The sequence below is a fragment of the Mus pahari genome, chromosome 8 (assembly GCF_900095145.1).
Source record: "Mus pahari chromosome 8, PAHARI_EIJ_v1.1, whole genome shotgun sequence".
NCBI classification, from domain to species: Eukaryota; Metazoa; Chordata; class Mammalia; order Rodentia; family Muridae; genus Mus; species Mus pahari.
Window position 1 is genome coordinate 77,380,385 of NC_034597.1, and position 4,847 is coordinate 77,385,231.

Below are 4,847 nucleotides of genomic sequence, written 5' to 3' on the forward strand. Positions count from 1 at the left end.
CTCCCTCTCCCTTCTTCCCTCTCCCTCTCCCTTCCTCCCTCTCCCTTCCTCCCTCTCTCCCTCTCCCTCTCTCCCTCTCCTTTCCTCCCTCTACCCTCCTTCTCCCCTCCCTCTCCCTTCCTCCCTCTCTCCTCCTCCTCAGTTTTCTTCCTCCTCTTCTTTCTCCTCCTCCTTCTCTTCTCTCTTTGTGTGCCTGATCTTTCTCCCCCACCCCCATGGCAACTCCCCTGGCCTTAATCCTTTAATCCTTCAGCCCAGTGAATTCACCTGAGAGCAATTTCCCAATAACCATGCCTTTAATACATTCTAAAGTGGCTTGAAGTGTCTCATTTCACTGGTGGAAAAATAACCTTTTATATGGTGGTGAACCCTGGAGAGGTTGAGTCCCAGCTTGATGGCCTGGGTCTTTCCTGGCCACTTCTCTCCCTCTTTCTATTCTTATCTGCTGGAAAAACCGTTTCTTTGGACGCTGTAAATACCCATCCCCACTTAGCCTAATAGGGTCCAGAGTTGTGCCTCGATTCTAGGGGAAAACCCAGGAGAGCTCAAGAACTTAGAAATCTGCTGCAATTTGCATAAGAGTCTTGACTTGGATCATAAACCTCCCAACAGTGTAGGTCCGGAATGGGACACCAAATTTGGGTGTTTTAGCACTTACATAATACAGCATAGTTAGAAATTCCTTGAATGCTTAGGGTGAAGGGGAGAGAAGGCCAGAAGGCAGGTGAGGTATGTAACTCAGACATGATACCATTTGGTAGGGCGGAATCACGAGGCTGAGAGGGGGGATTAAAGATTGTCCTTTGTGGGGCTATCAGGAACTAGTTTTATGGCTGGTCATAACTGTGACCTCAGATTACCTCTTTTCTATGATTTAAGCGTGGGACCCTAATCTTCTTTCTTCAAGGATAGGCACCAGGCACACCTGGTTATCTGGGAGAGCGCTGGCCTTGGCGCCCCTGAAGTTGAGGAGTTCTTGTCATTTGTCTTACTCACATGCTGGCACCCTTGTCTCCTTGAGTCCTCTTGGAGTGGGGCCAGGGAGGTGGAAAGACCTTCCCACTTTTGCTGCAAGGTAGGAGGGGGAGGCAGGGGTGGGGGAAAACAGAGCTTCTGAGGGAAAAAGCAGAGGCAAGCTGAAGAAACAAGTCTCAGGAGCTTGCGGTGGGGTGGGAGAGAGCCAAGGGGGAAGGGGGACTTCTGCAGGAGAGTGTAGAAACAAGCTTCCTGTGCACGTTACCGGGACCCTCAGAGCTCTTCCTACCGAGTCACCAAAGTTAGCCCCATCAGAGCAAAGATGAGGTCTTTGTTTGGGAGGAACCTTTGTTTCAGAGACATTTTATCTGCGGTTACTGCTCCTGTATAAAACATTGGATCCCAGACAATCCACTGGGATGCCAACACCACAGTGTTGGGATCTCCAGCAGACTCTGGGAAGATGGGTGCCACAGGATTTAAAACAAACATATTCAAATTGGTCTGAACTCCCTGTGTCCAGGTTTTTTGGAAACTGCACTCTTGTCCTGCTCCCCCTTTCCCCCTCTCCCTTCACTGCCCTGAGCACAGGGCTCCTGGTGCTGCCTAGCCCCACCCTCCCCCACCTCCCGCCCTCCCTTCCCTCATGTCCTTGTGTGTGGGCCTGGCAGTCATAGCAGTAGCAACAGCAGAGCAGCAGCAGATACAGAGGTGAGGGTGAATAACCAGCCTGCCCATTTTATAGCTGCCCCAGTGCCATGGAGGAAAGTGTACATACTGGGTAGACAGCACATGGCTGGTTGCCATCTTGACTGTGGGATAAAGAGAATCTAATTATGGGTTCACTGCCATCTTGCTTAAGCACAGCGACATGAGACATAGCATGAGCAGACCAGGGAGACAGAGCTCCAGAAGTGGAATTGAGATGGAATTTCCATATGATTTCTGTACTGCCTTTGCCAATTGTTTACAATATTGCTCTATGTCATTGCTCTTTAAAAGATGGCTTATTTTAATGCTACTTTAGAGTTTTACAACATTAAAAAGGTTAAAGATAACTTCCCTAAAAATACATTTGGCCTTGTTCTTGGTAATGTACAATTTAGACCAGGTAACTAGAAGCAGACATAGACTGTCTAACCCAGATATGCTTAGTAGGTACTGGTCCTCAAAGACCCGCTGAACATGGCACTTAAAATCTTAAATGCAAGATGTTCAAAATGACAGATATAGACACCCAAATCCTAGCAGATTTTCTTGGAGACACTCCTAAGGTCTCCAAGAAAATATGGACACAAGAAAGGATTCTACCTGAATTGTGGTAGGATAATTACTGAAAAAGACTGCATCCTTGCCTTGCTGGCTGCCAGGGCCTGGCCTGAACTGGATAAACAAGAACCCAGACATACCTCATGTTGCTTAAGACAAAGTAAGGCCAGTTTCCCAAGTTCCTCCTCCACAGGAAGGCTTCTCAGATTTGTTGGGCCTGGCAGCCAAAGATTGATACTGCCCTGGGACCTGTGTCCCCAAGAAAGCCATGGACATCACAGAAACTTATTGGGATGACCATCTGGGTAATCGGTTAGTCTATCATTTTAATTGACACATAGGCCATTTATTTATTTATTTCCCTATAACATGTCTCATCTTTGGCCTTGGGAAGGCTTAACCTACAAAGCCCTCAAAGAGACATGGTAACACTTGCCTTTATAGGCTATTACATCTGAAACTTCCTTTCTTCCCTGTCTTCGAGGCTGGCCGCGTGGTATAGTTCAGTGCAGCTAAACTGCAGCAGGAGAATATTGCTTAACTTGATATTTTGTTTGTTTTATTTTTAGTTTGGGTTTTGTTTCCTTTGGGGTTTAGGCTTTTCGGTTCCATTGGTTTGAGTTTTGATATTTATTTTCTCTTTCTTTTGTTCTGGTCATTATTTTGATATTTTGCTGTGGCTATATACACTGTGTATACTGATTCAGCTGAGTAGGGGCCGTTTTTAAGCCCCTATTAAGTAAAATGACTGCATTTTTATGAATTAAAAATCAAGTTCCAAGCCTTTGCTCTTTTTTTATTAGATATTTTCTTCATTTACATTTCAAATGTTATCCCTTTTCCTAGTTCCTCTCCAAAAATCCCCTATCCCCTCCTTCCTCCCCCTGCTCCCAACCCTCCCACTCCCATTCCTGGCTCTGGCATTCCCCTATACTGGGGCATAGAACCTTCACAGGACCAAGGGCCTCTCTTCCCACTGATGACCGACTAGGCCATCCTCTACTACATATGCAGCTAGAGTCATATGCAGCTAGAGTCTCACCATGTGTGTTCTTTGATTGGTGGTTTAGTCCCAGGGAGCTCTGGGGGTACTGGTTAGTTCATATTGTAGTTCCTCCTATGGGACTGCAAACCCTTTCAGCTCCTTGGATACTTTCTGTAGCTCCTTCATTGGGGACCCCTGTGCTCCACCCAAATGGATGTCTGCAAGCATCCACTTCTGTCTTTGCCAGGCACTGGCAGAACCTCTCAGGATATCAGGCTCACATAGGTCATTTAGATTACAATATATCCTTCTCAGATCTCTGAAGGTTTGAGCCTACTGATCAACCACATGTGTCTCATGGTAAATAATTGAATAGGGAAAGTTGTCATGATCGCCTGACTCGCCAGCAAGAAAGATGCGCCATAACAGGATTCTTCTGCAAACGTTTATAATGGGTTTGATTGCTGAAGCGAAAAGATCCCGAGCCCCAAAACTGGTGCTGCTTAAATAGGCCTAAGAGGGATGTGTTACTTCATGATTGGTGCTCACTATATACCCTCATTTGCATGCTCTGGACTTGAGCTGTGACTCATCATCTGTGGTGTTTGAGCATGTGCACAACAGTTGTCAGTTAGTTGGCCTAACTGACAACAAGCCCCTTCGGGCTCAGTCGCCATCTTGTAATGGTGAATGTGGTTTCCCACAGAAAGTTTATGAGGATATGAAAGATTCTAAGAAAGTGTTTAAAGGTCTTGGAAGGTGTTTTGAGGTTGTTAAATGTAAGTTATGAAAGATTTAACTTTTTATAAACTTAAAGAAGCTTCTGGGAATCCACTTAATTCTACCTCTTACAGGCCAAATGGACTCAAGATTAGTACTGTCAATTAACAAACAACCTGCTTCTCTCTCCATCTGCCTATTCTTGAGGATGGGATCTACTTACCTTTTCTGGGTTCTGGGACCCTAACTCCACACCTCCTCCAACTACCAAGACCATGGGCCTAAGAGAGTTTCATATGTACAATCAAGAAAATGTTTTTCTCCCTAAATTCCTTTATCTTCTGCCCCTAACATCCAGGTATTCTCTGAACCCACATCCAGGAAAGTTTCAAAGCAGTTACCTGCAGGTGCTTTGGTCTACCCTCACAGATGGTTCAACTTGGCCTGCACTTTCCTAGCCACAAATGGTCCCTCAGATCCTGGACAGCAATGAAATACCCAACTCTCCCAGGACATGACCCGCATTCAAATTTTCTTAGGTTCCCCCAAAACAAAACTGAGCCCTAGTGTTAGCAGGAAGTAGTCATGGACGATTACAACATCCCTTATTTATTTATTTATTTATTTATTTATTTATTTATTTATAGTCAATAAAAGGCTAGGATATTTAGTTTCAGACCAGGGCAAGGTACTGAGATGCATATCTCATACCAAAGCTGACCTGGCCTCTCTAGGTTCTCCCAGCATCATTCAGTCCCTGGCACACCCTGTCCCAAATCTTGAACTTTCCAACCCAGGACCTGGGTTGCCCTTCCCCCAGAGGTTTCTCCCTATATAATGTAGACATTTTACTCTCTCTCTCTCTCTCTCTCTCTCTCTCTCTCTCTCTCTCTCTCTC